This window comes from Vidua chalybeata, chromosome 1 (assembly GCF_026979565.1).
Source record: "Vidua chalybeata isolate OUT-0048 chromosome 1, bVidCha1 merged haplotype, whole genome shotgun sequence".
Classification (NCBI taxonomy): Eukaryota; Metazoa; Chordata; class Aves; order Passeriformes; family Viduidae; genus Vidua; species Vidua chalybeata.
In genome coordinates this window covers 140,550,068-140,563,347 of record NC_071530.1, presented here as the reverse complement: position 1 = coordinate 140,563,347, position 13,280 = coordinate 140,550,068, and positions in this window count along the sequence as shown.

Here is a 13,280-nt window from a genome sequence, read left to right as displayed (position 1 = left end):
ATTTCACACATTAATCCACAGGGACCTACAGCCCAGACAAGATGGCTCTGATGCAGCAAGGAAAATAGTCTTTACTGCTTTTCAACTCTTTGATTAGGTGGATTTCCACGGTGTGAGCAACCTTACAGCAATAGAACAGGCACTTTAGAAAACAGCTACAAGCAAAACTTAGGTACACTCTCTGAGAAAAAAGGTAGTGTCTGTCTGCGACCACCAGGAGGACTAAATCTGGGATGATTTGGGTTCTGTTTCCCACAGTGAAAGAGTGGGAAAATGATCTTGCTTTGCTCTTGGGATAGAAATGGTATTGGATGAATCAGCCTGTTACAAGAACTTTTTTGGACAGAATACAGGAAAATCTTCATATGATTTGAATTTGGTTAACTCACAAGAGTTATTGTTTTACATTGTTGGCAAACATAGTATCATTAATAATATGATCTGCCAAATGCTACTACTTTATGGGACCTATGACAGTTGAATCTATGCCTCAGTAGCTTAGAGAATCACACACCTGTTACCAGGACTCATCCTGCCCAGCAGCAGGGAACTTGCCCATGAGTGCAGAGCATCTTTGGGCTCTCAGCATTTTACAGGACTGATTTTTATATTTCTGTCCTTTCCAGCAGACCCCTGGGGTATTGAAAAGAGCCAATAAAGAAAGCAAAACAATACAAAAGCCAACAAGCAAAAAAGACCAGCATTTGCTGAAAATGCTGACCAACATTTGCACTGATTCTGTTAGTGTGCCCCTCAAATTTCCTGCATGTCCTGCTGTGTAAATGCAAGAAAAGAAAAAAAAAATAGAAAAGCTTTATTTCTTCAAATATTACGGAATATTTGCTTTGGCTTTACTCTATACACATATTCTTCACATCCTACATTTCAGAGCAGGGTTTGAAAAGGACTTGCCTGGGGAATATTTCACTCACTTATTCTGAGATTTGAGTTTTTATCAGACAGAATTATTTCGGTTGGAAAAATTCTCTAAGATTGTTGAGTCCAACCATCAACATGATACTGCCTAGATCCTAAGGATCAGGTGAATTTACCAGGGTGTTTCCATTCTTTCTGTGAACATGGTGTGCAACATTTCTTACTGATCATTACCTGCTGCCAGCATCCTTATTCTTATCTACCTGACAAGAGAATAATGTGAAATTGTTTTTCCCAGTCTGTGGCAGGCTTTGAGGTTATGACAGAGTAGCTTGAATTTCAAACTATGGATTCAAATCACTGCATCAGGCAGGGCTGAGAGCTTCTGGGCTCAGTAAGCTGTCCACCCCAACTTCAGGCCCTCTCCACCATCAAGGGATTGGAAGTTCAGATCCCATTTGTGGGCAGCAACTGAAGTCGTTCCAGTGCTTAACTTAGAAAACCAACTCATTACCATGCAGCCTGTGCCATGCATGCTGCTGCTGTCATAAGCTTTATTTTAAATTTGTCATTCTTGGCTATCAGCAAAAGAACAGAAGTACGGCACGCAGAGCAGAGTAAACTCTGTACTCCAAGTTCTGGGCAAAGCTGCTCCAGTATGTTAAAAAAATGTAAGTACCATAGCCAGTTAAATCAAAAGCTTGTCTAGCCAAGTATCCTGTCTCTGACAGTGATTATTAACAGATACTGAAACAAAAGTATGATAATTAGGGTATATAGAGTCCTTTTACTGCCTTCCAGCCTCTAAAAATCAACTGTGTAGAGATTTCCTGAGGCTGAAATTACATCCAGGGCATAGTATCTAATAGTCAACAAAGCAGTCATCCTCCATCAATGTGTCAATCCCTTTTGGCATTTATTTATTTAATGCATTTTGCCACAATGTAACTACAGGCCACACAAAAAGTTTTCCTTTTTTGCCTATTTTTAGTTGTGCCTGACAATTTTATTGGGTGCCCCCAAAAATTTTATGTTCTGAGAGACTGTGAACGATCAGTCCGATCAGTCCTGGTTTTTTTTTCCCTGCACCAGCCAGGGTTTATGGAACTGTGCTCTATTCTGCCTCCATTATAGTTTTTCCAAACTGAGAAACCCTATGATTTAGCAGAACAGAGACATGCCAAAAAGGAAAAGAGACTTGCGGCAGGAGGAGTTATGGAGGAGTTTCTGGAGGCAGGACTTGCTCCAGACATCTTCTCACCCACACTGTAGACCTGTGAAGCTGAAGAATAGATACTGTGTCCTGACAGCATCAGGCTCAAATGTCAGAGTAAGAAAAGGCAAGGACTCTCCCTGCTCTGCAACTCTTGACACTTCTCCCCAGGGCCACTAAGATATGAAGGTGAATGGCAATTTTCACCTAAGGGTGGCATGAGAACCTGTCACCCATATGCCACAAGACAGTAAGAAAAGAAAGGAGATGTCACCATCTTCTCTGATGTATGGGACTGCCTGTGTGGAGGTCTTAAGGAAGCTGGGTAGCTGAGTGGCTGAGGATGGGAGGAAATTTTCTGTATGATTTCACAGGGAAGTCTTAAAACCCACCTGGGCAGGAATATCAGGTTGATGATACTTTTTATGAGCAAAGAGGACGTTAATACTAGACACAGTATTTAGAGTCAGGGTGAGGTGAATATTTTAATTGCTGGGCAGGAAAGGAAGTAGATCTTAGGTTGTGTGCAAATTTGGAGAAAGGGCTGCAATGGGAGTAAAAGAGAACGGGAGTACACAATGAGAGTAAAAACTCACCTCGGTCTAACAGAAAGGCACAGAGAAAATAGAGGATGAGTCTCTGAAAAGAGAGAGTTCACAACTCTTAAAAAAATAAGGACAAAAATAGAAAATACCAAGTTTCAAAAAGAAAGTCCAGGAAACTCTGAGTCCATGGCTGAAATTTCATGGTGCTACAGCCAGAGCAAAAGACAACGGGGAAAGGAGGGATGTAGAAAGATCCTGCATGCAAGCTGACAGTTGTTCCCAGGATCAATAGTAATAATATGAGTACAGCCTGTCCCAAAGCAGAGAAAGGATAGGAAAGCAAGCGTGAGATAAGCTTTCCTGACCCTTACCTTTACTGTCCTTAACAGACTGTATTACTGCTACAGATAAAATTAGGTCTTTATAGGAAAACCTCTTCTCCCTTCTCAGTTCAAGTTTGGTTCTGAGTCATAAACTCATAAACTAACAACTTCAGCTTCAGTCCCTTTCACAAAGATCCATGTTAAAATGTAAGCCTGTAAGGTCATTAAACCCAGGCGTACATGGAGGAGATAAACAGCAACAAGCACATTGCCAGAAATAAAAGCCTGTACAGATACAGATAATCTTGTTCTGACTTTGCAGAAAAGTAAGGTGCAAAAGGAAAAGATGTCCAAATGAAATTATGTAACACTTTGTTTACAAGATGAGAGATGGGTCTTTTTCACCTCATGGGTAGGACAGGCCAGGAGAGGGGTGATGCCAGAGTTACATATGCAGATGAAAAATCCAAGGAAATAAGTCAGCCAGAGTGTGAGGCAGCCACCCTGGTGCCCCTTCCTGCTGTTGTCAGAGCTGCCTCCAGAATGAGCAGAGCCAGGGCATAACGCCCCAGGTCTGCTCGCCGGGAACAGCCTGTTCTGCAGTGTCACACTAAAAACGCTGCCTGCACAACAATCCATCACTGAGGATTTTTCTGACTGTTCATGGAAATGCCTCCCACACTCACAGATTTCAAACAAAAACCATCATCAATGCAGCCAGAGCGCATGTTTTCGTTAATCAAGATGTTAATTGTGGAATCACCAAGAGCTCTGCCAGACAAATAAACATACTCAAGACATCCAGGACTAGTAAACTTTACCCTTTTTATGACTGCTTGTTCCATGATTCTTTGTCTAATTGGGTTCATCAGCAAGCCTCCCTATATTAACTTTCATCACTGTTTTTTTTTCACATAGAAAATAGTGCCTAGAGAGATGCTTGCCTTAACTTTAGGATAATGCCTCCTAAGAATTGAGTGCTTAATTTGACAAAAAATAATAGATGATACCCTAATCTGGAAATAGCATTGCAAAAGGAACTGCAGCTTTGTGATCTTTAGCCCTAAATCCTGTAAGTTTGGCTAGGATGCCTTGTTAACAGAAGGAGAGTGAAAGCTGCTTTCTCACTCACAAGTTTTCTCACTTCTCCTCTGCCCTGCTCCTAGCCTGTGAACTCATCCCTATAAGGAAAAACTATCTCCTTCATTCAGTGCCACTCCTTGATCTGTGATTGGAAATGGCTTAAATAAAAGTCGCAATCTGGGTATTCCTCTTCTCAGTACTACTGCAGGTTGCTCTGCCCACCTCTGCATGAGCGATGAAGATCTGTACAGCAATGCTAGCAGCTTTGAGATATGCTCTGAAAAACAACAAGGTTTGTAGAATATCTATTCTCCTGGTACAAGTAACTTGTGATCTGTATTCTTGATTTTTTGGAATAAGCTTTTTAGCATTTACCTCAAGGTCATGGTGCCTGAGACGGCTGGATGCTGCAATGTAGTTAGTCATTGCATTTACAGAGGTTATGGTCTCTTGTCTTTAGCCATTTTCTTTGCTAAAACCACCCTCTCTACAATTTTTATACCAGAATATTTGACTCCACTTTGCTATAGCAAGGAGAAGGCAGAAGAGCTGATCTCTTCTCTTATTGTTGCCCTCAGTTCAATACAGCTACTCAGTAAACATCTCTTGGCCCCAGGGAGAGGAGAGCAAGACTTGGTCAGGGGCTGCCTGAGCCAGCCATAGATACTGTGCTAGCTCCTGATCCCTGCCTTTATTAGAGTGTGTCCAGTGAAGATAGAGAAAGTATTTAGAGATGGGAAAGGACCAGATGAAAACAATAATACTTACTTGATCAAAAAGTATAAAGACTTGGTTTCATTTCATATTGTAAAGGAATTGAGATGTGGAAAGCACAAGAGTTCAGACAGGCCCCCAGAATAGCTCCCAGCTCTGTCCTAATGTGAATATTGTGAAAAGTCCTCATGTGGATATTGTGATCTGACTTCTGCCTAGAGCAGCGGTGTCCTACAAGCATTTTAAAAAATGTTAAAAAAATCTTCCTGTGTCTCATCTGCTGTTTCCCACCTCAAAAGAGAGACCCTGAAGCTTAGGCCTGTTTTAGTTATCCTTCCTTTGTCCCCAGACCAGCTTGTGAGCTGACTGATTGTTCTCCCCTTCTCATCCATTTTTGTCTGCTGTCTCACCCACAAATATCAGCACTTCCTGCAGTTTCCAGAAGTTCTTATTTCTCAGACAAGAATTATTCCATAGATAAATCCTGGCCTGCATTACTCAAGATCAGGTTTTCATGTGTGTGACCTGCTTCAGGGCTATATGAATGAACACTGAGCAAGTATTTGACTTACAGAAGAATTACACAAAGCTGCTCAGATAAAGCGAGACTCACTCAGTGATGTCTGTGCTATTTTAAGTTCAAGATCAAAATTCATGGCCAGCTGAATATGACTGGTGTCAGCAGAACTGTCCCTGATGAACCAGCCTCATTTTCTGCCTGGGATGTAGCCAGTCCTCCCATCCAGGCATTTTCTCAACAATGAGCAGAGCATTTTGCATCATTCCTCTAAGGTTCTTCACAGATATTCAAAACAAAATACAGTCTTAGGAAGTTACCTAAGCTGAGTATCACTCCTATTGAGTCCTAAATCTCCAATAGCGAAGGGACACAAAAGTAGAATGCCCAAAGCTAATGTTATAGCTTTGAAGAGCAGGCGTCCAACTCAGTTTTGTGGCCACCATGTGTTTGTGGGCTGCATGATTCAGATCTGGTTGGATCTGGTGTCTTCAGGCCACTGGGATGGCTTGGACAGGGCAGGATGTCAATATTCCTCAAGCAGGGCACAGGGCACCCATAACAATGCATCACATCACTGACTTGTCCAAATACCTGCAGACCCAAGAGACAAAAACTGGCCAGGACAATACAGCGCTCATCAGCTTCCAACTTCCAACTTTGTTGGCTGTCGTACTTGGAAACCAGTTGAGCATGAAGTTATGACAAAATCCTGATTTAAGCTGTTGAAAATTAAGAAATGACAGAGTGGTTTTCTGGACTAACCACATTTGCCTGCTTTTGGTTTTTTCCCTTACAGTAAAATAAGAAGAAATGGTAGGCAATTTTTAATTTGACGTGTTCCTCCTATCTTTGCCGTTCACGACTATTATGTGTAGAACAGCTACAAAACAAGAAATCAAGAAATTAACTAAGCAGGAGATGGTTCTTTGCAGCTGGAAATTGATCTTATCACATTGATTAGGACAAGCAAGTCTAGTATCCAGCAAAGCACGCACATGTTTTTCTTCTGCCCAATTTCTTGTGCCTATTCAAAAAGTAGCTTGCTTCTAACAGCAGGCAATGCTCCCCACAAAATGTAGAATCAAACAAAAAATAAACATCACCTTAAGCTGTTACCAGAACAATTTACAATTTACTCATATTCCTTTCTCAGATATTCTCCTTGTTTATTCCAGAGCTTTCTGGATTAAAAAAAAAAAAAAAAAATCTGTACAGAGAAACATTTTTCAAAGGTTAGTTTAAACAGGTCAACAAATGAACAGGAAAGAAATGTAGGGTCTGTTTGTGCTCTCTGTTGCTGCATGTAAAACCATTCTGAAATGTTCAATTAACTGTTAAAACCACATTTAGCAAACTTCACTCTCCATCACTGCCCATACTCTTCACCTCTGCCATCCTAATTTAAGGCAGCACAAAAATCCCCCTGCCGAAGAGCCAAGACCTGTGGTTTCAATAATCCAGGGGAATCTTCACTTTAAATTGTGGTTTTAGAGGTGGACCTTCAGCTGAGACTGTCTCTATAGAGCTTCCCTCTGGTACCCTGACAGGTCTATCCCCTAAGTTTACTCACCTCATTTTTTTGCCAGTAATATGATAAGAACAATAAATAATAAGGCTATTATTATAGTTTGCTGAATTAGCTTTTTATCATTGAAATTAAAAGCTTAACTTACAGTCACAAATGGCTTAAATATTTAGCCAAAGCAATACTTCAAAATTGCTCCTTCCTTAAACCTATGAGGTAATTCATAAGATATTGTCTTTTGGGAGCTAGAATAAATATTATGAAAGTCAAAAGATGTCAAATCTTCTAGGCAATGGAATAGCCTAAATTAATTCTAGTAATGAATTCTGATACAATGATTTCTAACTTGTCTCTTTGGAGTGATGAACAATCTGACTTTCAAAAGCCAGCATTCGATACATTTATGAGTAACCACATGGTAAAATGATAGCCAGTTTGTTTCAGTCCTGGAGTCTGCCTTGGCATAGCTGCTTGTGGTAAACTTTTCAGTTCTTTCTTAGCAGGCTTGCTGGAAAATTGCCAGTTACAGAAATCTCTGGCAGTTGTGAAGTGCAGCTGTGGCGATATGCTTAATTTTCCATAAAATTAATTTGCATCAGGCAATCTCCAGCATATACTGAATAAAACACACACAGGTCCATATTTCAAAAGCACTATGGTGATCTCACCTGCACCATATGAATCATTTTCATACATTTTTATTGCCATGACAGATAACGTAAGGCCAGTGATTATGGTTTTTAACTACTTCAGAGTTCATATGAACTTTTTGACCATGTAGCCAAAAAGATAAAAAAGAGAAAATGACTCTTATGTAATTTTTGTGCAGAATCAAAGCCTGTAAGTCAAAATGGGTAACTGGCATGTATCAGCTCTTTTAGTTATATGAATCCACCTCACTCAGTACACACAAATAAACTATGAAAATATTTTAAAATTATTAATTCAGTGAAGTCTTTGAAGTTGCAAATGTTCAGGGGAAAGGAAGAAATAGGAAAAAAAATTCCTTTTTTTGGTCAACTTCTATATCGTCTGCCAATATTGAGCTCATAGTAGGAGCATGAAATTAGCTACAGAAGAAATTGGCAACTTCCACCTATTTATTTCCATTTATTTTAACTGATTTAAACATTATTTCATATGTTTCTCTCTTTATTTGATCAAGCATATTCTTTGACCAGCATAGAGATTCAATTAAAATTGCAATTTCTTCTGTGTTATACATATACCAGCAAAAACCCTAACACAAGCACAAACTGTATCAGCATTAAAGTGTCTTTGCCAATACTGTCAGCTCTCTGTTATCCAGACTAATGGGAAGCTGGAAATAGCTCCCCATACAAGGGATCTCTGTCCCTGCACCCTCCTCTGGCTGGACATACATTGCATGGCCCCGCAGTTGTGCTTCTGGCAAGTTCTACCTCCTGGGAGTCAAACTGCACCTATCCTGCAACCAGGGCCAGCTGCTGCCCTCCCTCTGCACAGCCCTGTCCTTGTGGTGCTGAAGTTGCACTGAACTCAAGCTCAAGCTGGCCCTGAGCGTGGCTGCTCACGTGCTTTTGCATCCATGATGTTAATGAGACCAGTTAATTAAAAATTTTGTATACAAGAAGTTGGTTTATTTACCTGGGGAACTGTTACAACTTGCATCTACACAAGGAAGGTGTGCTGATGCAGTAGAGCAGTGTGAAGACTGCAGTAAATAATTTGAAGTCCTGAATACCGTCTTTGTTTATTTTGTCTGGATATGTTTCATTGATCTGATTCACCTGTGAGTGTTTGATTCATCCTGTCTTCATCAGTTAAGGCTTTGATCTAGTCTATACTGCTTGTCCTGCCCAGTCCATGTATAAAAGAATTTGAAAAAGTTTACGCTGACCAGAAGGTTACTCAACTATGGCTACTGAGAAAAGAGGGAATGCTAAAACTTGGTCATTCACTTTGGCTTTCCCTTTTATTGCTACTCAGCTGATCTTTCTATCCATCTCAGCTATCTCTAGCTACAATTACAGAACAGTTGTTTTATAGTGTATGACTTTTTCAGACTTGGTAGATTATCTGGATTCACAACATCTGGTTTACATGTGGTGGTGCTCATAGCAAGAGAAGCAGTATAGTTTGATGGGGTTGTGCTTCTGTCAATATGTTCTTTGCAAAAAGGATGAGTATTTTTTTGTTCTAAAGAAATATTTTGATGACCTGTGGTACCACAGAGGGAGTTCAAGGAAACTGTTAATACATATTTTTAACAGACAACAGCTTTCCAGGACCTGCATCTGTTCAAACATACCATTTAGTCTGTGGAGATGGACTAACACAGACCACTGTGCACCAGCAGGGGCTGGGAGTCCTCAGTGAGATGTGTCTACTGTATTTGTTATCCAATGTTAAGGATAACAGGTGAGCTATGATATCAGAAGTTCAAGAGCTGGACTCATGAAAATTTAAGATAACTAACTCCCTCACATCCTTACGTATTTATATTCACCGTATTTTAATAGGGGATTAATTCAGTTGCAAAAAGAAAAGTGCCACAGGGTATTTTTTATGCCTTCTGCTGCTGCTCCAGAAAGACACATCTTGCACTGGGTCTGTCATCTTTATACTGGACACACTGCAACATCTCACATGGCACTAGATGTTTAGGCATAGGAAGTTGCACTTAAGATATTAGCCCAGGTTCTACAGAAACTCAGAAATTCAGCATTGAAATAACAAGTTCATGAAGGAAAAAATATTTAGGAATTGCAATACTAAGCATAGCAACACTTCAAATTTAGGCACCCCTTTGAGGATTTATTCTACACAACTTTGGGAATGTTACTGAACTATGTAGATTTCAAGGCCATTTGCTGCAAATTCTCTCTGCAGTTAATGGAAAGAGGCCAGACACCTTCAGAGATGACAAAGACCTTACATGTAGATCACCCATGTCGCCCCTCTGACCTGTACAGTCATTAGTTTCTTACTGTAAATGCCACTGTCAAAGGAGTAAAATTAGGTGGAATGGGCCTAGAGCCAGGTCATGCTCTATGACTCTCAACCACAAGACAGGGACCTTGACTCCCTCTCATGGAGAAGGATGGTCTGTAGAAGCCAGCAAGCTGAGGGGAAACCTCTTTGACCAAGGCAGGAGAACTTAAAGAAATGCAGAGGCAGTTTGCATAGTGCCATGGGAGCAGCACTCAGCCTCATACTCTTCTCTGAAGTCAGACATTTGCCTAAATGTCTATGGAGGTTTCAGCTGTAGTTACCATCCCTTGATGGGGCAGTGCAAACAGCTGCCTATTTGCCCAAGTTTATCATGGCCTAGAGAAAGTAAATACATGAAATATCTGATGAAAGTTAGCACCCAGAGTCACGTGGATTAAGTAACTATGAGAGGAGAGACTTTGAGTGATCTCCCAGACCTTGTCTGGAGAGTTGTTATTGCTGTGGTTTGTTTTGTTCTGACAGGAAAAAATAAGACAAAGAGTACAAGGAGAGGCAATCAATTAATTCAGATATATACAAAGGGTCCATCTTTTTAAAAATAACATCTTTTAGTTGGATTTCAAGAGCATGTCAATTAATTTTCCATACAATTAGAAGCTCACCAGCACTGAAATTTTAACTGATAATGTGAACAGTGAGACAACAATTATCAGTGACATTGGATTCATTATCAGTGACAATAGCCACCAAGGTGACAGTATATCCATGGTGTCCCAAAAGGCCTTCTTTTGCCCCTCTTCTGTAAGTACAGTACTGGTAGAGGTGAAATCTAGCATATTTCCTGGTTTTCCTGATTTGTGAATACAGTAGCTCTGACCAAGCTCAGACACCAGCTGTATCTCCTTTCTGAAAATCTGTGTGAAAACCAGGGACTAAGCAGACCAAAATATTGTTTAACTTAACCACAGGATTAAATTATGTAGAGGAAAAAAGCATGTTAAAACCCCCAGCATGCATTCTACATCCCTTTGTGGCTGTCCCAGCCCTCTCAGACACCCAGTTATATGACCAAAAGGAGCATTATTCCCACAACTTTACAGCTGCTCTTGTAGGAGTTGCCTTTTTAAGCTGCTGCACTTCTTTTGATCTCTGTTAGGCATAGGCTTTTTCCTGTCTTGCCAATGTCTTTTCAAGTTCCCAGACATGTTGCAAAGAAGCAGTCTGGTGTCAGCTATTCAGTTTTGTCCCCCATATGTCTTTTGTCCCTTTTATAGCTTCTATGAGACAAGAAATTTATTGTGAATGTGCTACAGTAACAAGGTAGGCCCTCAGTACTCATCTATCACCTTAAAAGAACATCCTCCTTGCCTTCTCAGGGCTAAAACATGAGAATTTTTCCCACAAAATGCATCTGTTCCAGATATCATATTCTTTATGTGCATTTCTCATTCAAATCTGGGCACATGAGCGCATAAGCTCATCCTTCATAGGCTCTATCCAACTGTCTCCTGAGCAGGAGAGTCACCAGCAGAAGCAAAGATGGGATCTCTGTCTGCACAGCAGACAGAGTAGCACTGCAGACAACTACTCATCAGCAGATGATTAAGTGTTATTATGCAAATTTCTTCATTAAACTAACATTTCCTTTCTGCTCTGGCTCAAGTCTGTGTGTGTTCTACTCAATTATGTCTCAGCTTCCCAACCCATTTCACACATAATTAAGACAAATATTGTTGCACTTAATTAATAAAGCATGGCATTTAATTTAAACAATCTCAAATTCAACTACCATATAAAACAGGCTAAAAGAACTGCTTTAAAGATGGTGACATTCAGACCTGAATATTTGTTAATTATGCACGACTTAGACATTTAGATGCTTCTTATAAAATGGAGAACTTTGATGTGACAGACCTTTCCAAAACACACTTATTTTACAAATTTGCTCTGATTTTGCTTATCAACAAATGCTAGTGGGAAAATTTATACTGCCATCAACCACGTGTAGTATACAAATTGTTGTTTAATGCCATTCATTTTACCATCAGTGTTGCTCACTTTTAACTGAAGTATGCAAACTGATTTTTTAATAACAACACTCTGGATGGTGTGTAAAAGGTTAATATAATATGGTTAATACTATGTACTTATACTGATTAGAAACCAGTGGCAGGTTGGTGTTATGACCAGCAACTCCTAATCAAATGGAATATATATGCATGCAGTGTCCTCTGCACACAAATCCTGGTTGAGTTTTTTTCATTCAGTGCTAGTTATACTGTACTGTATTGCTGTCTCAGACAGCAATCCTTCGTTTAACATTTTTATTATACCATAATTGTTTTTAGGAATTTAAATTTAAAGATGGATTTTTTTTTTTTCAGGGGTATCTTTACCTCAGATTCCAGATTGTAATTTGCAAATCCTTATCATAGTTTCTACTGCCTTGATCAGTTTGGTAGTCACACTAATGGTCTGTAGTTGGAGCTGTTTGTAGCAGGATGTCATAAAGGAACACAATCTGGATAATTATGCAGTGTGTTTATGGCTTGGGGAGAGTGATGATTATCTGTGTGATCTTCCGAATATGTGTTCCACTTGTAAGCCAATTCAATCTTATCTTCAACAGGATAGAGGATTAAAGTTTTCTGAGCTCTTGTGGACTAAAAAACCCTGATATCTGCATAGGGGAGAGAGACTTATCAATACTGCAGTGGAAGCCTCCTGTTTGATATCAGAGAATTTACATGATGAATTTTTATAAATACTGCAGACCTTAAGGCATTAGAAACAGATAAAAAGTGTAATCATAAGACACAAATTAAGTGGATGTGAAGCTTCATTAATTTCACTGATCATGGAACAAGTTCTTGCATTGCCAATAAAACACTTGGTTCAAGTCATTAATGCCAGATCCCTCTTTACGGGTTGGAATATCCTGATATAAGGAATTTTTTCCATTTCTCTGATTTCTCTAATTTTAAGCACTCCTGCCAATGCAATTACTTGTGAATCAGTCAGTTACCTCCGGAAAAAGTGTCTCTGGTTGGTCAGTGTAGCTGTACTTAATAATGTCATTTGGGATTATTGCACCATTCAAAAAAAATAGAGAGAAAACTACAAACCATTTTGCATACTAAGGTAACATCAAAGCAGGATTTTTCTGCAAATGTCAGACTTCAAAAAGGCTGCACCTACAATAGTGAAGGTTTTCCATTTACACAGAATACCTGTTAGAGATCAATTCCAGTCTACAGAAACCTGATTAAGGCTTCTTGTTTTACAGTTTACTCAGCCCCAATTCTCATCCAAAGAATACACTTGAATGAGAACTGCAAGACTGAGCTGGACAATCACGTTTAGCTTGACTGTATTTGACTTCATTCCAAGTGTTTCCCCATTCCTGGCTCCTACACACAACTTTTATATTATGTCATAAATACTGTCATCAAACTAAATATGCTATGCTGTAGATAGGTCAGCTGGAAAAAAAATATCACTGTAAATGGCAGAACGTTGTATGAAGAACTGGAGCAAGGAAAAATCG